A 26822-nucleotide genomic window follows, 5' to 3' on the forward strand; every position below is an offset into this window, starting at 1 on the left:
TTTCTGTCATTTCTGATGTCCTTTCCAAAATATTTGTTCAAATTTACACCTGTATCAGTAATTAGGTGCAGGAAGGAGACCTTCAACAGTGTTGTTTCAGACAAATACTGTTCTCTCCCAAAATTCACATAAGGTTACATGAAGTGTCAGTCACACTGATTATCCCAGACTCTCAAGTTACTGTGCATCAGCTGACTTTCAATAATTGTGCATATACACTTAGCCAATGAAAAATGCAAACTAATTCAACCATTGCTTAGCCAGCAATGAAACAGGGTTAAAATAAATCACGTTATGTGCAATTGCCACAGGCTACATACATGCAATTGAACATTCACTGTAGCTAAGCATGCAATAACTTCAAATTATCACGACTTAAATTATGTTGAATCCTCAGAAGTCCATCTACAGAGCTTTTTGTAAGACTTCACTGGCTAACTATTTATCAAGATGTGATTAAGAATTTGCTTAATCCCATCACATCATATGTCTACTTTAAGCCTAGAAAAAGGATTTGTCAGGAATAAACACAAAAGTTTACAGAAAAAGAGAGAATTTGTATTCTGAAATCTACTAATTCAATATAATCATTTAACATGGTTCTAAATTAAGCAAGTAGCTTTCATTATTCTTTCTCCAGGTTGCAGGTTAAGATTACAGCATGATGTGAAAACTGAGAATGTTTACCTTCCAATATTATGATGGCTTGTTCATGTAATGATATTTAGAGAATTGCAGACAAAACAGTTTTTAAGCCATAACATTTTTTATTGCAATTCCTCAAATATTTTAATGATATTTTTCCATGGTAAAAATAAATTATCTATTTCTGTAAGTAACATGACTAAACTTTACATCATGCTAGATAGAACCAGAGGGAATTGGTCCAGTGAGTAAATATCCAGAGCCATAACTCTGAATAATCTTTTGTAATAGTGACCCTAGAGTGCAGAGTGTGTTCCTACAACTCTCTAAGCCATTAGTCACCTAAATTATCACCAGAGAAGTTCACTTACAGCTTTGCTTCAGTGTATGTTAGAATTGACACTATTTTTGCAGAACTAAGCAGCTCAACACGTTTTACACCTAAGCCTGGGCAAGACCTTCAGAGTAGGGAAGTCCAGTCATACACATGCTTTGAACATGCCTAACACACAAAACTGATTACTTCACACTGTGTACTAGCCACTGCTTCCAACTCTTCACTCAAAATCTCCGCAGGACAGAGGAAGAGCACTTAGGATATCAGACACACAGATTCTAAAATCCTCCTCAGTAGCAGGAGGTTCGAACATGAATTTGTCACTCGCTATCTGTTAGAGTCTTTGACCTGCTCTAAGATTTTATGGGATAGCGAGTATTCCCTTCTCCTCTTGTTGAAGGAGTACTACATCACAGTGCAAGGAAAATTAATTAGAACAGGAAAAAAAGCCTGAAAGAGAGAATATGATTATCAAAATAAATTGATTTAAACTCTCAGGAGGTAAAAATCTCTCCAATGTTTTCTATTGACTAAGTTCTATTTTGCGTGCTCACACATCTCAAACTTTCAATTGACACTCAAGGCCTGTCCTATTCAACAGCAGCATCACAACGACAAAGTCCCTTTTTTATCTCACTCCAATTCCTTTTTATGATGTAGAAATCAAGATTAAAAAATTTACTTACTGCACTGTGACAGCTGTTTTACAAGGCAATGCTTACAAAGCTATTAAACTAAATGCATTTCTGTATGTTAAAATTCATGTAATTAAAAATGTTGAAGATCTGACTTCAAAAAAACCCCTCTAAAACAGAACACTCGACACAGAACACACAAATATTACTTTTTCTGTGTATCAACTCAAAGCTTTCTAGACTTCTACCAGGAAATCCCATACCCCCAGGCTGAAAGATCACATTTGCAAAGTCAATCAACAGTTAGTAGGTGCCCCTCACACGCAAGAATTCTGACACAGTCTTTGGATTATATAATTGTGTAACATTCCCCTCCCATCCGCGGGCCCAATCTTCGTTCAGCTTACAGGAGGGATCTGTTCTGGAAATGAATCAGAGGCTATTCATAAGGCTGTAAGGTCTGCTGTATACATGACTCTCCAACTTCAAGTGAAAATGAAAGAGAAGTATGAAAGGAAAGAGGCTGCAGATCAGATAGCAGGAAACAGAAAAATGCCACTCTTGGGAAACTCATTCTATTTCTGTTACTAATGGTAAATATTTCTGTGTTCTTTTATTCCTGCATGCTCCAAAGACTGATTTGAAGAAGCACTGATTAGTCATATTTGTAACCAAAATTAACAAAATCTGTTCTAATATTATCACACACATTATGATACCAAAAAATTCAAGTTAATTTAAAAGTCAGGTCCTATAGTTGTTCCAGTTAGACTTCCAAAGTTATAAAGACCAACTTCTGCATCTCAGTTCCCAACTTGCATGATTACACACTCTTCTCAAAAACATTTTAAAAAAGTATTTGTGAAGCATTCCAATATTACAATACAAGTCACAGAAAAACCCATGAGGAAATCAAGAATTCTATCTCTGGAGCAAGGCTTAATGATGTCAAGTGATTAAGGCAAAGGACTACACATTGAACACCAAAGAGATATCAAAATACTTAATCAAAAAAGACAGTACTGGAAGCAATCTCAAGAGTCTATCCCTTTCCCCACGGCAGAATCAACAACATCTAAGGCCAATCCTAGGAGACATGAATATAACCTGTTATGTTTAAAAAACAAACAAACAAAACAAAACAAACCCCAGCAACTCCATTAAGGACACTACATTCATTCCTCACAGTCCCTGAAATAGGCATCCTGTTGTAAGAAAAAAAAAGAAAAAAGTGATGACAGACTTGAAGACTACCACAATGCATTCACAAATATGCCAAATGAAGACTACACAGGTAATGTGAACTACAGTATCCCCTATCGGTTGCTCTTACAAGGAGTACTCCACTTTTCTGAATTTTGGTTTTGTTTTTTTTTTTTTTAACACTATGTGATTTCCTCAGTTTAAAAAAAAAAAAAACTCAACAAAACAAAGCAAGACAATTCAAACAATGAATTCCTGTGTGTGAAATAATGCTTCTTTGCTCAGCCAATCCTTGTTTTGTACTTCTGGCTTCTCAGGCAATTTGTTATTCTTCCCCTCTCTGGCCTCTCTCAGTACATACTTCCCACCCATTCCCATCCCTGAACTGCTTCCCTTGACAGTACACCCAATTCCAAAGCACCCTTCTGTCTTGGCTTTTTGCTAAGGCTATTTCACAGCTCTTCCTGTATCTTTACTAAGGACATTTGTATCTGCCCCACCAGCTCCCTTCTCCACTCCTCACAGTTCAGTCATTACTTCCTTAGGAACCTCAAGCTCCTTCCCTCCTCCCAGTTCCTATCCTTCAAAATCCCATTCCCTCCCCATTCTATGTAAAAGTTGGGTTCCATTCCACCACTCTTCTCCTCCAGCCTTCCAGCCACCTGCAACCTCAGTCTTGTCTTTTCCACATTCAAACAAATCAGCGCTGTGGATAAGCTGGGAATGGACACCAGAAAACTAAGAGTCTGTACCACATCTCACTGCTTAGAACTGTACTTATTAGGAAAGTCCTGTTGTGCATACAAAATTTTTCAACATTAATGCCTAAAATCAGAGAAGTCAGCTAATTTTTCAGACACCAGTAACTTGCCCAATTTTTTGACAGGTTTTTGAATGGCAACAAAATGCATATACCTAATGCAAAAAGTCATCTCCACTCAAATTTTAAATTCTTTTCCCAAAGAACGGGAGTGTTCCAATTACTTGAAGAAAAGGTCAGAAATCATTTTCAAACTTTTTTTCTCTAGCATGACCCTTAGGAGCCAGTGAACTATTTTGGCTTTAAGCTTTATTAAAAGAATCAGTCAATAAAGGCAACCACCCAGCATGGAAGATTTTGGTCCAAATGACTGAGGTTTAGCAAAGTCAGAAGTACAATCAGTGCCTTTAAATAGTAAGTGCCAGGAAACTGACAGGAGTCTCTACCAGTCCTACCTATATAAAAAAAAGCAGGGAGCAACATGCCTTGTAAAGTCAACTAGTAACTGTTAAGCAATGTTTCAATTCCTTGTAACTGCCAAATTCTAACAGGATACACTGACGTTTTTCTATGCTATAGGTTATGCCTCAACATGAGTTTTTAAGGAAACTGCCAAGAAGAACCAATCATCACTGAGCATGCTACTAGAAGAAAATCCATTTCCCATTATTTAAAAAAAAAAAAGAAAACCTAGCATCCACATAGGAAAAAAGCAATCATAGCTCCTTAGTTTGAACTAGAAATTTAACAAAGAAATCATCAGGCAGATTTTTAACTTTCCCTTCAGGGAAGGAAAAAAAAAAAAAGTTAAACTTGCTTTAAATCTCCACAAAGCACTCCCCATGAGTTCTTGCTCTCATGGAAAATAACATGCAAGAAAGGGGGACAGTCTCTATTAAATCCTAAGACCAGAAAACAAAATTTCAGAAACAAAGTGTTTGTAACCTCATCTTTTCTGAGTACCTGGTCAACAGAGGATTGTTAGCTCAAACATGAGAGACAGGGGTTGCACTATCACAGACATGTGCTTACATTCAAGGAGCTTGATAAATTGTATTAAAAAAGAGAAAAAAAGGTTAGTACTATAAAATGAAGCATTAAAGTATTTAGAAATGTCAGAATTATGGTTGCTTACACATACAATTTAGTCCCTTGTGCATTATGATATTCATTAAATGATCATACACTGTTTTTTCTTATTCACAAGGATCTCTGCCTCATATATGGCACATGACATAGACATCACAAAATAAATCAGAGTTACAGACTAAAAGGAAGTGCCTGCTGTGGGACATTACACTTTTTTAATATGGAATTTGAATAAAACGTAGTTAATAAATCCAACTGATTAAAACCCATTTCCCATCCAAGAGATCTTTTGCTGGAAGCTGCCATTTATAAAAATCAATTCTTCTTTAAAAAAAAAAAAAAAAACCACAAACCAAAAAAGCCCTAAAAATCAACACAATAAAAACCCCACTACCACTCAAAACCAATTTATTTTCACAGAAAACCTCCATCTCAAGTTGAGATAGAAAGAAGAAAAAGACTGAGGACTACTTATTCTACCTGTTCCATAATACACTCATAACTTCTGGGACATGCCTGGAGCATATGACATAAAAAGCTATATGGGCAGAAAAAAGCTCAAGAGCTTCTCTGCCGACTACGGATTAGGCACTTGGACTTGGACTTCCTACATCCCAAAAGCAATGCAATGTTCTGGCTAGGAACGCACTTACTACACCTCAGAACAGTCTTGCTTTCCTAACAGAGACACACAGCAGCTAGCCTACAGACTGACATCTCAATGAAATGGGCTGACCACTAGACTGCAGAGGTTTCTGTTCAATCAGTTTACACGAGCTGCAACAATTATCAGTTTGAGAGGCAGAGTTTTATCACTAAGAGCCAATAACCAATGGTTAGGATACTCTCCAGGGTTGCTAGCTCCTGCTGGAAGTTAACAAAGTAACATTTTGAATCTTTCTCCAATATTGCATTTAATTACATTCGGGATTTGGATTATTATCTAGTAGTTGTCGCTGTTCTTTCTGATAAACTTTAAGAGATTTTGGTTTCTTCATATTATGGAGGGTGACTCTTTTTACTTTTTCAGGACAGGAAATCTATTCTTTCCCAGCTGTTGGCATGATCAAGACAGTTGAAACTTAATGGCTGTTTAAGGCCATCAGTGAAAACCCATACTATACTTCTTGGGGATCCAGCACACGGGACAACAAGCCTGATATGTTGAAATGCAGAGCATTCACAACCACAAATAAAGTCAAAGAAAACAATGTTATGAACTTATTAAGTGCTGTAAAGTAACTCTAAAAACCTGAAGAATAAAGCATGTCAAATAACACAAGATTTATAAGCACTTTTAAAACTCACTATTTTGACTCAGTTTCAGTCTTCCATCTGTAAAATGGAAATAATATTTTACAGATGTGCAAAAAAAAAAGTTCTCTAATGTTTATGAAGCACAGATATTTATTTTGAGATAACTCCTACAAAATAACAGATGAATACTTCAGCATTCATGAAAGATTTGGATGTATAGAGCAGGTAATAAGGTGGCAGGCTGCACACTGGATGACAAAGAAAAACAAATATATAAACTAGGTTATAACAGAATACCAGTTGGCTGGCATTTCCAATGCACTGTATGAGGCACTGAACTGGGGCTGTGAGGGTAAGAGGGAATACAATAATGTGGTAAAAGGCCCAGTGTGTGGACAAGGGTGCTAGATCATGTTTGCTTCTGTAATCTTAATCTGCTATTTCATTGAGTCCCTTTCTTTGCAGCCTAGCATTTTTTGACACTGTTCCTCTAAAAGGCATTGCATGTCTACACATACACACTGCTAAGAAAACCAAAGTGCTTCAAATCAAACCACAGCAATAATCTGAAAAATTGAAATATCTACCCATATAAAGAATTTTGAGATCTCTGATTAGAAGGCCACTTAAAATTGACGCAAATACTAAAGGCCATAAAAATGAACTTTTCTAGATTTTTTTTTCTGACTTTAACATGAAAAACAGTCTTCAACGTTTATGTCTTTTTAAAGTTATTTGTGTAAACCAAGTAGTCACCTTCAAGTACAGTATTTGACTGGCATTCATTTTAGTTTCTACATAAATTTGGGCCAAAATCCTTTCTCCCCTTCCTTTTGCTAGTGAGATTTTCCATAGCGAACAGTAGGTACAGGAAGTGAGACAAATCATAGGTCCTGCATCATCTCCTTAAACACAATTTCCTCACTCTGGGCGTGCAGCAGATGTCAATATAAAGCACTTCTCTCACACGTACTTTGGGGGTCGGGATCAGCTATTAAGAAATATGCTTGTAACACTAAGAAAATAAAAACACAAATATAGATTAATTATATTAAAGGTTTTTAGAATACAAGCCTTTAAATTTTGTAATTTCAAAAGGAGTTCCTTTTTATTATTAAAAAGGATCATTATTGTACAGGTTTATTATCAATAATACACAGTTATCACCAATTTCAAGCATTTCCTTGTAGGTATCTCTGTGGAACTGTTATTGCTGATGATTCAAAAATCAGAAGCTAACCTAAGCTGTACTACTTCCAATAAAGGCATATGAAAAGCAAGACTGAAAAGAAGCAGTATCATATTGAAATGGCCAATTTTTTCTAATGTTAAATATTTCTAGCGATGTATTTTGTGACATTAAATAGCTACCCTAACACTTGATGACCCTCCTCATACCTACCAGACATCAAATTCTAAAGCTATCACTACTCATATTTTTCCACTTAAGTATGCCATTATTGCCATTAAAGTGTCCACACATTCATGATTATACACTCCTCTAGAATAATTTCTAGAAAGTATAAATGTCTGAATTTGAAAACTTAATTTCTTCCCTACGTCTAGATATTCAGAATAGAAGTATATTTTTTCTTTCTAGTTACAGCAATTATCCACTAACTTTACATTTCTTGTGCAATATTTATGAAATGTTAATAAAAATTCAATGTCATGATTTTAACACTTTGTAATATAATACACATTTGCTACTGAACATACAGAAATTTGCAGTAGGAACCTTGTTATACTAATCCTTGGCTCATATCAATTCACACTTTGGCTATTTTTCATCTACTATCCTTCAAACTACAGTTTATTTATATTGTAAAGGAATGTATACCTGAAACATTTAAGATTAAGGCTACATTACCTTAATCATCATACAAACAGAACAACAACAACAACAAAGTGATTCTATCCCAAGAAAATTACTATCTATTGCCTTGATTCTGCAGAAGAGTCATAGGAACATTAACATACATAGAGTCTCAAACATGTCATAAGGTTGCACAGGGATATCTTTAGTCTTAGGAAGCACAGAGATTTCCAAAGGGTTTTAGTGATATAATTTTGCTTCTCTGATCCTGTTCTGTTTCTCCTAAATCAAAATTTAAACATTTCAAATGTAAAAAATACATTATTTTACTGGTATGCCTGTCCCTATGTCTTTATTTTTAAAAACAGCTTTAAAAGACAGCAAAAAGCTCCCGGGAAAGATTTTTTTGTTGGAATACCTTCAGGTAAACATTTAAGAAGTTGAGAGGGGGAAAAAAAAGGAAAAAAACTTGTACACAGGAAACAAATTCAAAATGTACAAGGTAATCAAAAGTAGGAAATAAAAGATAACAAGAAAGTATTTTCTTCTTTCAGTTAACATAATTGTTACAAACAACATCTTGAGAATAATTAATTTTGTATTTCTATAACGTTAATAAAATAACTACATCCTCCTTAAGCAGCTAGCTGTTGTGATAAACAGTGGATCGGTACAAACTCCTAACATTATGGAAAAAGTCCTGCTTTTTAAATGTGCTAAAAAATACAATCTAAACGAACAACAGGTCATCCTATAAACACTTCCACATTAAATATTTCTGTGTGCTGTATGTATTTTTCTGACACACGGAACTTTACAACTCATAAAGTGCAATAAAGTAACTAATTCAGGATTAATCACATACAGCTCAGAACAAAACCAAAAAACTCATTAGAAAATCACAAATAGACAGCATCTTAAACTTCCATCTACAAATACGCCTATTTTTCATACCAGAAAAGTGCATGCTTTCTGACTTTAAAAAAAAAAAAAAAAGGCACCGTAAACACAACCTTGACAAGATAAACTTGACAGGAACTACATAAGTACAGTAGCTCATTTCCTACTCATATCTGGTATATTTAAAGCAAGCCTCCTTAAACGAAAACTAAGTCAGAGAACTTCACTGCTGTTAGCTTAACAAACCCATTTTTGTTAAAATGAGAGCTATTTGAAACAGACATGAAAGAATCGCTAGAGTTAATGTCGCTTCCTGATGATGAAAACTACCCAAGAACTACAACTACTTCTGCACAGTCCTTTCTTTCCTGTAAAGCAGAGTTAAACTCGGCCTCTACGCATGCTATGGACCAAAAGAAAACAGCAAGTCTGGTGCTACACACTGAGATAGGGACAGTTTGAGACAACTAGTGGCTCCCTCTGCAATTCACAAAGTTTAAAAACAAAAAGCTGCTTTTTTCGAAGTGTAAATGGTTCCTCTCCACGCACGTAGGCCCGAGGCCCTGTTGCAAACAGTGTCTAACAGGACCAGGCAGCACAAAGACAGGAATGGGAGATTAGTGGGAGGGAGGGAGGCCGGGATTGGGGCTCAGCAGGATCTTCAGGCTTTTTAAAATTCAAACTGCTCCCTGACCAATACAAATCACGGACACGCTACTGACTACTACACGGATTTACAGCATTAAAAACACGCCTTCTACGTGACAGCTATATTAACTTCACCCTTTTAAACATGTATCAGGGCACTCGGAGGCACATTAGCACAATTTTATCACAAGACTCTAAACACAATAAACACAATACACCAGAAAGTTACTCTATTTGATACATTAACCACTTACTATTACAACAGATCTGCCTGAACAACTAAAAAACTGCTGAAAAATATACAAATTATGTAATGTTGATAATTATTTGCCATTTACAAATTTCCTTTGTGTATGAAAGATGAAACTTTGTATCTTAAAATTCCTTCAATTATGCAATTTCTGTGGGACTATTTTTATTAGTTCACAATGTGTCTGTTTTAAATCTACCTCAATTTCTAGTAATGCTCTCAACTCCACCAAAGTCTGAGAGTTACTTTACTGTAAATTAGCTACCATTTATTTATGAAGACCTGACACTTAATCAACAGTCATTTACAAAACACATTTGACCTGTTAAAATGACACCTAATTACATATTCAAACATCATGGACACAAACAGCCAATAACAACCTCAGGATCTCAAAGTGATATGGCCTGACAAGAAAGGATGACACTTTTTAACAATTCCTCACTTTTCACTTAATTAAATTTACGTTTGATTCTCAAGTACTTTGGGTAAGATCTCATCTTCACCTTGGTCCCTTAAATGTCACAAACGCAGCACTTTACACACGATCCCTCTCCCGTTTTCTGTTTGTTAGAAGCACAAAATAGTATTTCTTCTGAATTTAGTACACATTCCTGTAATGTATACAGCATACAGACGCTGAGATTATGTGGATACAATATGCTTGCCTATTTGTATTTCCTGGGTCTGCAGGTGTCCGTGTTGTGTCAATCATCCCACAAGGGCTAGTTTTATGCTATAAATATACTAAGTGATTAACAGACTAATCAATCGCTGTATTATTTAAAGATTAAACCTCTGCACGTTATAAATCCACATGCATTCGAACTTTTGAATGTTCAGAACGCAGTTGGTTAGAAGGAGAAGGTAACATCGAAGAGAGCTTGTATTTTTGTTCCTGGGTATTTACATTGTCTCTCTTCCCCTATTCCTCCACTTACTCCCTCCCCACTTCAGAGGGCTGTCTGCGCTGGGACCTTCCTTCCTTGCCCTGGTGAAGTTGTAAATATGGCAAAGGATCGGTGCACATTTGCGGCTAATTGTATTGTTTCCTCCTCCTCCTGCTCCTCTCCGGGTTGAGGCCTGTCACTGAGAAGCCGCTTCGCCTTTCTAATCCCCGAGCTGGAGTAAAGGCGCTGGCCGGCGGGCCTGCGCTCTCCACCGGGCCTGGGCCTCCCGGCAGCCCGGGAGGAACGAATCTCCTCGGCCAAACCCGAGCGAGCAGGAAGGGGGGCTGCGAAATAAACACCTCCGGTTGCCACTTATTCCCCTCTACCCCGGATAACAGCTAATCCCCTCTGCTCCCGGCAGTGCTGGGCCGCTTGGGCTGGGAGGCCCGGCCCGCTGCTGGAGAGGGCAGGGAAGGGAAGGGGAGACAAGGAGGGGGGATTACCTGAGCAAATCGGCGTCTGAATCCAACGAGAATCCGAGAGAGGGGGAGAGAAATCCGCCCCCCTCCCTCCTCAGAGGAGCCGCCGCCGCTGGGCCGCCGCCGCCGCCGCGGAGCAGGAGGAGGAGGGGAGATAATATAACAACAATAATCCGGGCCGGGAGGGGGGCTGGCTCCTCTTCCGTCTCCTCCTCAGTGCAGCGAACATGTAGAGCCGGGGGGTGAGCGGCCGAGACAAATCCTTTCCCCCTGAGCCTGCTTCACAACATCAACACGGGCCGGGCCGGGCCGGGCCGCGCCGAACCGGTTCCGAGACACACTCCGAGCAGCGAGGGGAGTAGGGGGTGGCCGAGGGGGCAGCGCTGCCAAAGGGCCGCCGCCGCTCCCTCTGTGTGTGCGAGTGCGGGAGGGCGGGGGAGGGGGCAGCCTGGGCACGGTGAGTCGGTACCGAGCGGGGGGGGGTAGGGGGGGAGAGGAGGAGGGGGAAGGATCCTGTGTGTGTCTCTCTCGCTCCCTCTCAGAACAAAATGCCGACCGGAAGTGCAGCTGCAGGAATGACTCCCTCCACCGGCGCCAAACACCAACAGCCTCCCCCTTCCCTCCACTGCCTCCTCCTCGCCCGCTCGCTCCCTCGCTCAACCAGCGCCGCTTCCGCTGCCGACACTGCGCTGCTCGGCCCCGCGCCGCTCCCCTCCCAGCGCTGCCGCAGCTGGAGCGGCTCCCTCCGCCTCGCCTCGCCGCGCCTGGCCTCGCCTGGCGGCGGCGGGCACAGCTGAGTCTCCGCTGCGTGGCTGTCTCTCCCCTTCCCCACCCCTTCGGCTGCTGCCTGAGTTTCTCTTTTTTTTTTTTCCCCTTTCTGGTGTGCGGAACGAGACCGGAGTTTACGCTCAGGCCTGCGCTGAGAGGAAGGCAGCCAGCGATTTGTGAAGAAGTGACCGTTGACAAAACCACACGTTTTGAGTTTTATTTTTAAGGATGGCGAGGAGGACTGCAAAATACCGCCTCGCAGGAGGCAGACCTAAAAAGGCGCCTTAAAACGAATCCACAAAGGCGGCATTCCCCCCGCCTCCCCCCCCCCCCCCCCCCCCCCGCCCCAGCGGACACTCGCTGGAGTTACTGTTGCTGCTCATGTCCGTCTCTGCGGGTGTAAAGAGGCCGCGTCGCAGGAACTGAAACACCCGATGCGGAAAGAGTTGCCGGGGCGAGGGATTTCCAGGTGAACATACCGAACTGGAGTGGCTTTTAAAAACAACCTTTTTGGACGAGCACGGGGGAAAATGTTGATGTTCAGGTGAACGGTCCTTCGCTGGAGGCTGATGCTCCCCACTGCCACCAGATTTACTGGAAATATTTAAATTGTGGGTTGTGAAGGAGTGTTTGGAGAAAGAGAATGTCCTAATCCGAAAGGTTTTCTGGTGTTCCTCTGTACAGGTAAAGCTGTGAATAATCATAACACAGGATAATAGTGAAGAAGCATTTATATCCAATTAATTATGTCTTTTTGTACTCACTTATGTTGTTTTGCTCCTCAGTACTTGAACAAGAATCCCTTGATTTCTAGAGGAAGCCTGGCTTGTCTGTCGACTTCAGGATTCAGCCATGCAGTTGGACACAGCTGTCAATACCCTGTGACATATAAACACACCCTTTCAGCCCTGGATGGATGTTCTTTGCACAAAGGGATAATACCTTACACCAAGGCACTCAAATCTTTCCAAGTCTTAGGATCTCCTGAATGGTGATCTGTCTTTAATGGAGATTTCAAATGCTTCTCTCAAGCTTAAACAACTAGTAAATTCGTAATACTGGATGAATCAAAGTTCATTTTACAAGTGCATGTGTTTTTGTTTGAAAGTACAGAAATGAAGATGGCACTGGAGAATACAGCAATTTGGTACTGGAAATACTAATATCTAATGGGTACATGCTCATGTAAGTTTAATGGCGACAGAGTAAACGGGGTTCTGAAAAAATGTATGACATACCTTTGTTCCAAGTTAATATAAAAGGTCCCAATCCTGTAATTGTTTATACATTTACAACTTCAAGTTACCCATTTGAAATGAAGGGAAATAATTGGTGTAGTAAATGAAGTGTGTTCCTAAGTCTTTGTGCTTAATTTAATGCAGTGCAACTCTATAACTCAAGATGAAAAATATTTATCTTCTCTTGGTAATAAACTAAAGTTCAATGGACTATCTCTTTGGAGTTCATGTACCCGTACACATGTGGACATACACACCAATGAATTCACAGGAAAATGTTATTCTAAAATGACAAAGCTGGCCCAGGAATACTACTTCAATCTACTTCTGATTGTTACCAATTCACGTTGATGGATCGTTTCTGTGATTTTAGTAATTTTTATTTTTTTTTAATTGGTGACTTAGTGTGGAAATAAAATGTAAATACTGACATTTTCATTTTCAAATGCTAAATGTGGTTTAGGCAATACAAACATCATGGTAAGACACAACACCAGTTGACTACTGTTTCAGTCAGAATTCTCCAGTGAGAATGCCACTGGACCATTTTGTGCTTTTAAAATCCCACTGAACTAAAAGAATTTGTGGAAATGGCTAATTTGCCTGAGTACTATGATGTTATTACCTGCACAAGAAAACAACTAATTGAAGTCATTAGTTGTTTTAGAAGGTGGTGTTGTAACACACATGAGCAAATAATGATTTTTTTTTTCCTTAAGGGAAATTAAGTATTTTTTATTCCATTAGATAGTCCTGTAATCCACTTTTTAAAAGGAAAGATCAAATTTTTCAGTTGCATTCAGATAAGTGGTTCCTTGTATCCCTGTTGCCTGCAAAGGTCCACTTAGAGCAATTTACTGCAGAATGGAGGCTCACTATGTTCCTAAAACATACTTTAGTATGCATGGGGTTCATCTCATTATGCCTAAAATGGCCAGGAAAAGGGATAAATCAAGATAATATTTCAGAATATTACCTGAAAACATATCAAGATACTTTAAACCTTATTTCTGTTCCAGGCCTTAGTCATGGGGTGGAGGTAGTCCTAATCTGTATGGGAGGAGCTATGCAGTCACACAACCGTGACTGTGGCACACTAAGGGGTGTATACTGCGCTGAACAAAGCTGGTGGCTCTGCGGAGGAGGGCAAAGCTCTCTGAATTCCCCTAATAAATCCACACCTATATAGTCCTGAAGATGAAGTGCAAGTTTCAGGGTAAAGCTTTCGAACCTAATCCTGCTCTCTTTGATGTCAAGGGAGAATTTGTCTTTTGACAAAAACAAATGACTGGGATCCCATAAATCTAAGCTATTTGCACAGTCGGTTACTCTGAGACTCATTTCTTGTTCTTCAAAGAGTATTTTAATGCTAGTTTAAAAGACAGGAATTAAAGATCTTCATGCAGACAGTACTGTTTTAAAAACATATTTCTCAAGCAATTTTCACAAAATATATGGTAAATTATAGGTACCTCCTTCGCTGCTATTTACAACTGCATACTGATTAAGTTTTCTAGATGCAAAGACAGTATGTTTATGTACATGGTTGAAAATAGTGAAGAGACTTCTCTGCCCTCTTCATTCTGATGTTAACTTCTCTGACAGCTACATGTTGTTATTCAGCTTCGTAACTTATGGACAGCATGCAATATTACAGTGAAAATACACCTGGCACCAATGTTTTCTTAGAGGTTGTTTCTTTTCATTTGATTTTTTTCTATAGAGTGAATGAAAAATGTATTGTTCTTTTCCATTTCTGCCTCTTAAAAGGCTGGTGTAACATACAAGGTACCGGACATTTTAAGTTGTTAATGAGATGCACAAACACTGCTGTATTTTACCTTTTAGTAATTTATAGGTAGTATGTATTTCTGGGCAGATTTTTTTAAATAAATGTGATGTGTTAGTAAAGTAAAAAATATTGTTGTATATTTTTTATATTTTTTCAATAATTGAAAAGAACTTTCCTATAAAATTTTGGCAGCTTGTTATCTGAATGTAATACAGTAATGGAATCATTAGCTATCATCCTAAATTTAAGTATTCAAATTATTTAGAATCGGGTGTTAAGGTTGTACTACAACAGCGAGTAGGAAGAGTGTAATAATGAATGTTATATGACAAGTAATACAAAGTTATGTTCTTTGCATTGACTTTAGTTCACAGGAGCAAATAACAGCACCATGTAATTAATTCACTCTGTGATACTCATTGTGACAAGTAAGCAACCTAAACATCAGATGAGGCCTTCAATGGTACAGGTAAAATAAAAAGCCAAGGAAGCCTGTAGATTGAGGAGTAAAATATTTGTATAGTTACATGCTCTAAGCTTACAACTTGATGGTGACTATTGATCTTTTTTTTTCTGGTAAGCCAAATGGACGTAATATTTTATGATTCTATGATTTTTTTCCTTCTTCTAATTATTTAGCATAATTTACCAATGAGAATTTAACATGGAATGAAATAATACTTTTTCATTTTTTCTAAGTGACAAACTTGCACTATCGCTACCATGTTAAGAATGTGCTTCTGTTTGTATGAAGACGCAATATGAATTCTATGGCAGATATATTTTTTAAAATGTATACTTGTAAAAAACAGTTCTCTGTGGAGGAAAAATGATGGAAGACAAAACTCCAGTACTTTCATTTGAATGTTACAGTCAGTTCTTATGATACAAGGCACTAAAGATTCTAAATAAAGTCAAAAGATAGATAATGTAAAACATGTAATTTAGACTATAAAACATATAATAAAATACATTATATAACAGAAAAAAAGAGGTCAGTGATAGATTACTCTTCTGGAGTAGACTGTCCCAGTATTGTTGCATTAAGGCCATAAGAACAGACCTAATAACAGTTCTTTTTGTAGGAAGATAAATGGTAAGTTACACATTGTCATTGAAAGAAATCTGAAATCTGGCTAAAGATGCTCTTTAGGCTCTTTTCTGTGGCTTCACCATTGGTGAGCTTCAGAAAGGAAGCAGGTACTATTTGTGCTATAACTACCTTAACTTCCCACAAATTCTTTTTCTTCATTTTTCTTTTTTTTTCTTTTCATAATTTGAACCTTAAATAACTCTAACCTCTCAAATGTCTAGTTTTGGATATGCACTGGGAAAACAACTTACTGTCATGTTTTATAACAAGAGACATAGAATTGCATGTCAGTTCCATAAGAAATCCTGTGCAATTTCATACAAGAGTTGTGAGGGCCACTGTGGATTATTTTTGAGAGATAAAGATAAAAACATTTGGGCAATTTTTTTTATTTTTTTACTTCCTTCACTTTTTAAAGTCTAATGGTAAATCAATACAGCTTCACAGGCCAGCAAGTCAATGTGGACATTCATCTTCTGGCAAAGGACAGAAGTTAAAAATTGGTCTTAAGGACTGTTGTATTCAGTGCAAGCTGAAAGCCATACTTTTATGGTTAAAGAAATCAGAGAAGAAATCATCTCATGCTTAAAATGCCTTGCCACTCCAATTTTAATGAATTTGCCAGAAAAAAGATTTAAGACAGATATGATGATCTCAATCATATATGTTAAAAAAGCTTCTTGGGCTTCAGCTTCTAAAACCAGCTTCTTTGAAAGAAAGTAGAACATTTCCATTCTTCAGATGCTGAAATGTTAACCATCTCAGCCAAGAGATTCAATGGCTACATATAAACTAACAGGTTAAACATGCCTGGGACTGTTCTCTGGCATTGAGGCTAGTAGGCACATAAATGTTTCATGTCTATATTATTAAGCCCTTTTATTCTTCAGAACAGGATAGTCACATGCATCTACTGCCCATTGGGAATGGTTCCTGACTCACACTAACTCCCAAACTGTGCCCAGGAATTGTTTGGGAAAGTGCTAGCTGGCATGCTTTTAGCCTGTGCCAAGGTCTTTTCTAACATTAATACACAACTTTTACACAAAAGAATTCCAATGTCCGTGAATGTTTTGTGGTGGTTTCATTTATGCTGCATTTTATAGACACACCTAAAGCAGTCTCCTTGAAGTGATTAGCCAAAAGGAAGGTAAAAGGGAACTGTAGTCCCCAGCATAGAGATAAATCATGTTATTTCCAATTAGTTCTTTATTGAAGCAATTCATCACCTAATTTTTTTATCCAAAAACCTGACAAAGGAAAGTTGATTGAAATTTGGCTATCAAGTTAGCTATTTGTTCATGTGAGGACACTTTAGATCCTATACAGTGGCTAAAACAGCCTTCTAACCTGCAGCAGATGTCCCTTTTTCTTTTAAACATCCTGTGGCCCTTATGAAAGGATGTTACAGTGACAACAGGAACAGAAAACATATGTTGTGCAATAAAATGAAATAAACATAAGTAACTTTTACACTCCTTTAAATTATGGCTGTTAACATCAATTTGTAATGAAAATAACTTCTGAAGTGTAATTTATTGATTTTTAAGATAGGAATGGAAAAGGAGTAAGGACAAAGAAAACATCATTAAATATTTTCTGAATGCTGAGTATTCCTCTTACAACTTTTTTCAAAAACAAACAAACAAACAAAAAGATTATTCCATTGTGTAACCGGACACGTGTTGGCAATTTGCTTTTCAGTGTGGCCATAGGGACAAACATCAGTCCATCTACTTTGTCAGCACTTCAGAAGATGTGTGGGTGCTCCATTAGTGAGGCAGAAAGCAGCATTAACTTGTCACAGATTTAATTTCTCACAGGCTTGCAATGCCATGCATTCTGAAGCACAAAGCCTTTTTCAATTTTTTTTTTTAAACTTTTGATGGGGACAATAAGTGGTCCAGAAAATTGAATTGTTGACCTGGAGAAGCTGCCTAGGCTTTTACAATGCAATTAAATACAAATAAATGACTCTGCCTAGGTGGTGCAACTCTGTTGCAATAGGAAAAAAAAAAAGACTGAAATAAAAAGATACCTTTTAGGAATGGTTAATACAGAATTCTCAAATAGCCGTAACTTAGAAATCAAGTCAAAGTGATCTATTTATGAAAAATGTCCTTTTCTGAATCATGATGTATTTAAATTCTAGTTTTTGATGTTTACATTTCTGTATTTGTCCTCCCTCTGTTTTAAAGTACCTATATGACTTCCCTCAGGTTCCCTAAACAACATTCACCTTTGAAGAACAGCATAGAAAATCTTGGTCTTAGAGGTGTATATTTGGAGAAATAACAGGATAAGCATGAGCAATTTTCTTAAAAGTTTACAGGTAAGTGGAAATTATTTACAAATCTTGACTATAACGAAAAACACTAGCATGCACAGCATTGTTAATCTATGTTAATATATAGTTTTGAGTTACTATTGCACATTTTTGCAGACTTGCCAACTTTCTCTACTGTATTGCCTGTAAAGACTGAAATCCAATGCAAGTATTCGATGATACAGTGACTTTCCTGAACAGGCTGCAATGTGTATACCTGTGCTCTTGCAAGGCTGCATATGTACACCTGTGCTTTTGCTAGTATGTTTTCCACACACGGTTCAATTCATTAAGGTGGTCTGTTATCCAGAATATTGCTGTTAGATAAAACATATTATAGCTAGTTGTCATAGACAGTGCTCTTTAAAATCACTGTAAAAAGTAATTAAATGTTCTGGAAAAAGAACAGTCTCCACAAGAACATGGGTACGTCACCAACCAAAACAAATACACGTGGGTGGCACATGTTTTGTTGGATATTTGAGGATAGGCATGTGTGAGAAAAAAGATGTAAAATGCCATAGAAACAGATACAGACAAGACACAGAAACCCATACACAGGACTAAGCAATCACTGGGAATGTAGGTCTAAGAAAAACACAGCAAGAAGGATTCAAGATACCTATCAACCAAAAAGGACTTGAGACTTTGAGTGAAATTTCCCCATGGTTTCAGAGGGAAAGAACCTATGCACAATCTTTATAAATACAGTGCATCAAAATGTATGATGCCATCATCTATTTTTTCTGACAGAGTCGATGCAGTAGCCATTCAAGTCAAAGCAGGTAAGAATACATTTCCAATTTTAAAGACAGTTGCCTTCTAGATAGATCCATAAATTACAATAACCTGGCAGCATTCAAAATATGAATTTTCCTGACAGGAAAATATATACACATCTGTCATAAAATATTTTTTATACTACCATTCACTAGATTTTTTCCTGAACTTACTCATTACTTGCATACCTTGCATGGTTCCAGTGCTGTTTCCCCTCATTTCCAGACTTAAGTCAGCCTTGTGTTTACTCCAGGCTACACTAGTGATCACTCTCTTCTGGTCAAAGTGCTTATTTCTCCTGCATTTTCTTGGGCAATGTTTATCTTTTCTCTGCCATTAGACTCTGTTTTCCCTAATATTTTGGATTGCTTCCTTCTTACTTGCTCCCAAAGACAGAGGCAGCATAAAAAAGCCCTTCCTTTTCTTCTTTTACTATTAGGACTCTTCTTCATTGGCAAAAATAATTCAAAATATGAATCTCTACCTGTTTCTCTTAAAGAATACACTGGCTTAAAAGACAGTCTCTCTATAAGCAATGATCTTACTGGTTTTATTTTTTTCTGGCAATTGTGTTTACAGACTAGTCAAATGCTCATAGAGGCAAAAGAAGAATATACTATGTCTTTGAGCAGACAGTGAATGTAAACCTTGCTTTGGTGGGTATGCCATTTTAATATTATAGAAAAGGTGTTTGAATAATATTTGGATAAAAATGTCAGTTGAATAAGGGATAATCTGTTGGTAAAGATTAATTGTAAAACCTATACTATAAAATATATATATAAATACTTTATATTTATAGTATAGTGTAAACAGTACCCACATAAAAATACTCTTTCACAAAAATTGTTATGTATGGGTAGACTTGAAAATATGATCTATTTTCAATTTTTTCACAGCCAGTTTCAGACATTTCATTTAGAGTGCAAAATGTTTCATTACTTTTTTTATTCAAAATGTAAATGTTGTGCTCTGTTTATGATTGTGAATAACTTAGCATATTGCTTATACGATGAGAACTTGGATGTTACCTCATAATCTTCAGAAGTACTGAAGTTGACTGTGCAGTGTAGGGGCATGTTGAAATTTACAGGCTATAAATTTTGACATTACCCTCATCTGAGTTTTCCTTAAGAATGCAGTTTCATGAAAAATTGGTCATCTCAACAAGTACTAATAGAAGATTGGGGTGTTTGTTTTCTTTTTTAAAAACTAGGTTCATAAAGGTAAAGGCAGCTTTTTGTAGTCCATTTGAATTTTAAACGGGAAGCATCAGGTTTTCTTTTACAGTTAGCCACAATATTCTTATGATCTCCTTATTTTCTAAATCTTCTCATTAATATCAGCTAGCACTTGAAAAGTGAGAAAAATGCTTAGTAGTCCTATATTGTTGATGATTAACTCAAAACTATAACGTGGCCTATGGGGGAAGGAGTGTAACATACATATTTTATATCCTGTCTGTGAGGCTTTGTTTCATTATTATGAACATTGTGTTACACAGCACTCTGATGACCTTCACAGTGTTATGAATTTAGTATAAAACTCTGTAACTGTTGAACATTCAAGATCTATCAAACTGGTTATCCTTAGCAGTTACTTACACCTTTTTTGTCCTTCTCACTCCTTTAAATGTTCCCTCCCAACAATAAAAACAAATTTATATATTTAATCGAAGATTTTTCTTACCAGGCCTCTATCTGCTTTGCCCTCTTCTAAAAATAGTTCAGAGATGTCTGTATCAGACTTCTTTATGGCTGGTGTTCTTCGTATGTAATAATTTGTCCAGTTCCCCAAAATTTCGTTCAGAATGCTATATACTGCTGCCAAAATGCCTGAAATAGAAAATTTCACATGTAATTTCAGGCAAGTTATCAAGCTGTCATAATCTGGCTAGAGGAATACAACTACATGTTTAGGTAGCTGTACAATAACAGCTAATTATTGCCCTTAGGAATGTATTTTCATCTGCAGAAATTTAAAGACAAGTTCTTAGAACTGTGTATGTGCCAAGCAAAAAGTTATGGTATTATTAATCTAATAGGTTTCCTCCAGCATACTCACTTCACTTTGATTGCAAAAACATACTGCAACTTTTGCTTAATTAAATTCTATTTTTGGTTATGTGTTAATGTAGAGCTCAAGAAAGGTTCTGGATTGCTAGCTTAGTGCACTGGAGTCCTTTTTTATCCACAAAAACAAACAGCGCTGGAAGAATGACTAAAGCAGATGTCCTGGTGCTGTTTCACTGATGCACCCCAGAGAGACCACCATTAAGGTTGTAATTTCGTTCAATCCCTTGTATCTTTCTCCTGAGTATGTGGACTCTCCACACATACCGGGTTACCACAGTATTACTGCTTATACTTCTCAACTGGTACTTAGGAGTAATTGGACAGACAGTAAATGTTATTAATCATATATAAGAAAATACCAAGTTAAAAAATTTATTTGGCTTACCAAAGACAATACTCCTATTCACCTCATTTTATACTAATTTGTTTATTCTGTGTGGTTTTGGTTCGCTTTTAAGTTTCAGAATTTCTCAGAGGAAATGGGCTTGGCATTTTATAGTTGTCTGGGAAGCACTGCACATGCTTATGATTCTACAGAAATATTTTTAGTATTATGGAAAGCTCTCATGTTTATCTCTAGTAGCTGCTTTTAAACCAGCTACCTTATGAACATTTTAAGTGCCCTCAGGTTCCTTCTGTCTAGCTGCAGATCTAAGAACGCAGTTCCTCACTTTCTTGAGAAATTATTGCGGGCATCTGAATCAAAGATGCCACAGTATAATCTGTTAATAGCAGAAAGTATTTTTTGTATACACCAGCGTTTTTAAATCGCTCCTAAAGAACACAATCAATATATGTAAGATACTCCTAAACACCCGTGTAGTCAGATGTCCGGAGAGGCCAAAGCCCGAGCACGTTCCCGAGAGCGGCCTGTGGCGGGTCTCAGCTGCTCACCCCCCGCTTCTCAAACACTGTATGAATTCTGGTCGAGTTGCGTTTATGCTCAAGACACTCGTCAGCCAAGCCTGTTTGTTACACCTCTTCTACTGAGTAGCTTTTGGCTCAGTACGTCAGATTATATTGTTATTTACACTTAAGAAAGCCACTGGACTCCTGAGTGAGTAGCACCCCGGACTGCCCCGCAGTGGTCGCTTCCCGCGCCTTTGTCACTCCAAGCCCGATCTGCCATCACCGCTCCCGTGCCCTCCCTTTCTTCTCTCCTCCCAGTCCCGTTCAAGTAAACGAGGCCTGCTGTGAGCAGCCACTGTGCAGCGAGAACTAAAGCTCTGGTGATGCTGGAAGGAGAAATCAAAGTGGCTCTAAAAGCTCCTAAAGCACCTTGCCAGCCCCAAACACGCTACCGGGGTGCCGCCTTGCCTCCTCCCTCAAACCAGGCTGAGTGGAACCTGCTCACGCAGGAGAAAGGAGACGCCCTCAGGATGTTACCTCAGGTTCACGTCTTCTAATTCAAAGATCTGCTACTTGTACTTTATAATGACTGCTTATAGCTCTCCTTTTGAATTTTTGTCATTAATCGTATAGTGAATAATTAACAAGGTAAGTAGATTCCCCTCTCCCCGTGTAATGGAACAGTCCGCTGGGTTCCTCGGCGCCGACGCTCAGCTTTTAACTCCTTTTCTGCCAAATCCCAACCTTCCTCTGTGGAAGGTTTTTTCTTTCAGAGACTTGGATCCTGCCTCAAGCTCTGTCACACTTGAACACCACAAACAGGTCCGGGTTGTAAGAGCCGTCTCACACAGTGTGAAATGGGGAAAATGACTACCGACTCTCAAGATGGACTTAAATGCCCTCAAGTAGAGTCATCGACATGTTTTCTTACTAAGTGTTGTGTGACACTTATATGGCAATGCTTTAATACTGATTGTGTAAACTGATTTTTTCTTTCTTAAGTTTTCCAGAACTTTGGAGAACTTTGTAGACGCTGCATGGTGCTTACCTGCTGCACCAGGTCAGCATTCTCCTCACCCCTTGAGACTGTGCATTGCCCTCCGTCAGTGGAGAGCAGTTGCTCCTCTCAGGTAAGCTAAGTCATCTTTCAGAAACAACTGGGTTTTTTCTCTTGAGCAGTAACTGGAGACATGGAGGTGTCCTGACCTGAAACCTGGGGTCCTAACTTGCATCTCTCAATTTAAGCACTTATGTGTCTATGGTAAGATGGTATGGATTTCAATATACAGTCTTTCCCAATTGCAGTTGCTGGGGAATTTAAGAAAATCATAGTACATGTACTTACTTTTAAAAATAATGTAATGTGAGGGCTCATTTAGGTCAAATTTCTGTTTCTTCAACTATTACTCCATTTCTCTATTCCTACTTCTGCTCAACTTCAAGTGGCAATTCAATCCCTCAAAAAGCTTTGGTTATCCTAAATAAAAGCATGTAAGAAACCTATCAACTTCTTTGCAGTTCTTGGTTTCTTCAGTCTCTTGGCTGTATTGAACACTAGAAACCCCCTTACCCTTCCTCAGATTGTCTCTTGGGTTCACAGCACTGGACCTCTTTGGAGTTTTCCCTGACCTTAATGGCTGCAATTAAATGTTTTTCTTTCAGTATTTTCCATCTTTGACATCTTTTCTGGATCAGGGTCCCTTCTTTGGACCACTCTTTTTCTATCCATTCTCATTTATTCTGTAATTCCCATAGAGCAATGTTCTGAACCATACTGAACTGTACAGTAAGAGCCATTTACGGTTTTTAGGAAGAAAGGGAGGTATATATCTTAAAGTAAATACAGAAGAAAACTGTTACTTTTACTCCAGGTTCTTAAGGTTATGAGGCATGCGTTGGTAGCAAGAAACCTACAGAAAGAGTTCTGGTAGAAGAACTTCTACAAGAAGTGCATGTCGCCTATGCTAGTGCAGTAGAGCTTTTTACAGAATCCTCCTAAGTTGTATGAATGGATATATGAATTGCAGCTCCTAGACAGCTTAAGGCCAAGTAAGGTGAGTTCCTTGTGCTGGTATCTGACAATTCATGAATATTGCTATCATATTTCCTGTAACAAACTAGGCATTAGAATATTTAGATTTATTACGGCTGTATAACTTCTTGTCTGAAAAGTATTTTGCAAATTTGGTTGATGTTTCAACATTAGGCCTAGTTTTTCTAATCTAGAAATCACATACAGTGTAGAACTGCAACCACAACCCTTAAAAGTAAAAAGAGAAGGAAACCATTTTGCAAAATAACAACAATAAATTGCAAGATTTTGTTTAATACAATGCATATGAGAAATGTCTGCTTTTGCTTACAGAACTTGGGCAAGATTTTTTAAAAAAGGGTGAACTATGGCACTGTATTCAGTCAGTGATTTTTTGTTGTTTGATTCTTTTCAGTCAAATGTAGAGCTTTCCTTTTCATATGAGGAAGTGCTGGGAGCACTGGGAACTTTTGAAGTGGTGGTTGATTCTGTTGACCTCCTGATGCTCTCTCCAGTTAGACTCCAGAAAGGACCTCTTTACTCTCACAGTACAGCCTTGCAGATAGCTATGATTCTTTGGGGTTTGTGGGGGTTTGTGGTTTTGTTTTGGGTTTTGTTTGTTTGGGGTTTTTTATTTTGTTTTGGGTTTTTTTTGTAAAAATCCACAGCTTGTTTTTCTTCCTTCAGAAATAAACAAGGAGGTAATATAAAACCTTTGTATCTACTCTGGGTTCAGTCTTTCAGAACAGCTGTAAACCTTTCCTTGTAGAAGGCACCTTGGCTGCCTTTAGTTGATATTTAAGGTTGTCCATACCAATGTTTTTTTACAGTGCTTTAAACTGAATGCCCCTCATGGCATCTGTCAGCTTCTGTCTAGATCTCATGTCCAGAAATTCAGTATTAGGATTGTGTGTACAAGACATGTATGTGGGTATGGGAATACATAGCTAGGTCAGAAAAATAACTTTAAACTCTATATTGACATGTGAAGAGAGACGTGACACCCTTTAATAGTTGAAATCTAGTTTAGAAGCATGTACACTAAAATACTCAGCCCCAGTAAAATTTTCTGAATAATTACATGTCCATCTAATATCCCTGAAAATATCAATAGAGCCTTTACATTTTAGCCTATTTGATAGAAAATTTGTCCTGGAACCCAATTTTTCCTTTACCATTTCGTTAGAGTTACTGCTTTGAAGTTGCAAAGAGGAAAAGAGGTGTTAGAAGTCTTCCTCTTATTCTTTGAATTTTTACCCTAAAGACATCTTTTTCCATTTTTGTCTTTTTCTTGTCCTCAGGAGTTGACCGAATTACGTCCAGTGGGTTTATTTCCCTAAAATAATCACACCAGTTTTGTGGCTCGTGAATTTACAAGAAACCCATTATTTGTAGTGAGTGTTTACTCCGAATAACAGTTAGGGAAGAGTTTGTAATTTTTAACCTCCAAGCATGGAATTTATGGAATTCAAAAATATGCTGATTGATTCGGTCTGAAATGGTAAAAGGTTAAAAAAGGTGCTGTACCTAGAGCTGTTGGGCTGGTTTTTTGAACATCTCTGAGATAACATCCAGTTTAGTCTCCTATCTGAGAGCTAGATGACCTCAGGACATAACGATTCAGATAAAGCAGATAACGTGAAATCTGTCAGTTTGGGCAGAATCTTTCTTCTCACTCACTGCGTTCAGCTGCGTTATGTGCGCGTCTGCCGAAGGTGCCGGGAAGTGAGTGGATGGTCCGGTGCGGCGGCTCCTGCGCGGCCCTCCAGCACTTTCCGTCTCTTCCCCACTAGATGGTGATAGAGGAACGACTCTGGATTCCCTGTTCGAGGGACAGCAGGGATCCACTGTGGGCTAATAAAAAGCAGTACATTCCCACTCATGCGTAGTCTCTTAGGTGTAAGCGGACAATTAAAAATACTTTCAAACAAACTTCTTTCCTGTTTTTTGTAGAAAGCACAGTCCATGATACGATTATAAAGAACAATGAGCTTTATCAAGGGAGAGGAAGTATTTGAATAATTAAGGTGTGGTGATAATACTAATGTGAAAAACTTATTAGGACGCTTTGGAGGAAGGACATTTTAGAAATTTGGCATTCTAAATTGCATCAGTCATAATCTTTTGTCTAACTCAAAAAGAATGGCTTAATTCAGCACATTGCAATCTATCAATCCATGTGGCATAAAAGGTTCTGTGGGAGGCTTTAATTATATTAGAGAGAGCAGTGTGTGGAACTGCTTTTTTGTACAGGGACTTGGCTGTGTAAAGACAGCAGCAGAAGCTGGAGCTATGAATATATGTAGAAAGACAGGTACTTGCATCAAAAATACATGATATAAACGTTAGTCAACTGGATGTTACAGAGCTGTGGGAAAGTAACGGTACATATGGAAAGTAACTAGTAACAATTCAAAGTCTCACACTTCTTTCTCACGTGTGAAACTTTGGTTTCTTTAAAATGAAGAGGCAAAAATCCTCTTCACATGAGCAGTTTTATATATGTGTGCAGCTTACAAATTATTTACTCCACAGTTCTTACTCCCCAGTAGTTTTCCTGCTTCCTCCTCTGATTCTCTGTGTGTTATCTAAGTGGTTATTCACAAGGTCTGGTACTTCTAAAAGGGTGCGGGTTACCTGAGATGCAGGCTACACCCATGAAAATATAATATGTGGTATACAGGAGCACTGAATAATAAGGTTAGTTTGGAAAGCTTGGGTTTGGGGCCAGAAAGGCAGTCTTGCATCTAAGTAAATCAGGTAAGTGGAAGAGAAGTCTCTAAATACAGGCTGGAATTGAAAACTTATCATAGTCAAAGGGCAGTGCCACCATTGTCTCTGAGACACGGATATTATTCATAATCACACAGAGTCCCAGAATGGTAGGGGTTGGAAGGGACCCGTGGAGATCATCTAGTCCAACCCCTCTGCTAGACCATGTTGCACAGGATCGCATCCAG

General features: G+C 38.1%; 1 protein-coding gene and 1 long non-coding RNA gene across 8 annotated transcripts in view; both read right to left on the reverse strand.

Moving 5' to 3' along the window:
* NIPBL (NIPBL cohesin loading factor) overlaps positions 1-11744 on the reverse strand; it is a 166781-nt gene extending 155037 nt beyond the window's left edge. For all 6 annotated transcript variants that reach the window (XM_075740677.1, XM_075740680.1, XM_075740679.1 and 3 more), the window contains exon 1: positions 10934-11744. The gene's annotated coding sequence lies outside the window, so the exon portion shown is untranslated. The remainder of the gene's footprint in view (positions 1-10933) is intronic.
* Positions 11745-12439: 695 nt separating this feature from the next.
* Positions 12440-22506, reverse strand: LOC142599551 (uncharacterized). Of its 2 annotated transcripts, none has more exons than XR_012833114.1 (3): positions 22368-22506; positions 20596-20741; positions 12440-12556 (listed from the first exon to the last, which is right to left on the reverse strand). It is a non-coding gene; the product is annotated as an uncharacterized LOC142599551 (long non-coding RNA). The 2 variants fall into 2 exon arrangements; XR_012833115.1 differs by lacking the exon at positions 22368-22506 and adding an exon at positions 22260-22297.
* Positions 22507-26822: the final 4316 nt, after the last annotated feature.

Source organism: Balearica regulorum, chromosome Z (assembly GCF_011004875.1).
Source record: "Balearica regulorum gibbericeps isolate bBalReg1 chromosome Z, bBalReg1.pri, whole genome shotgun sequence".
NCBI lineage: Eukaryota > Metazoa > Chordata > Aves > Gruiformes > Gruidae > Balearica > Balearica regulorum.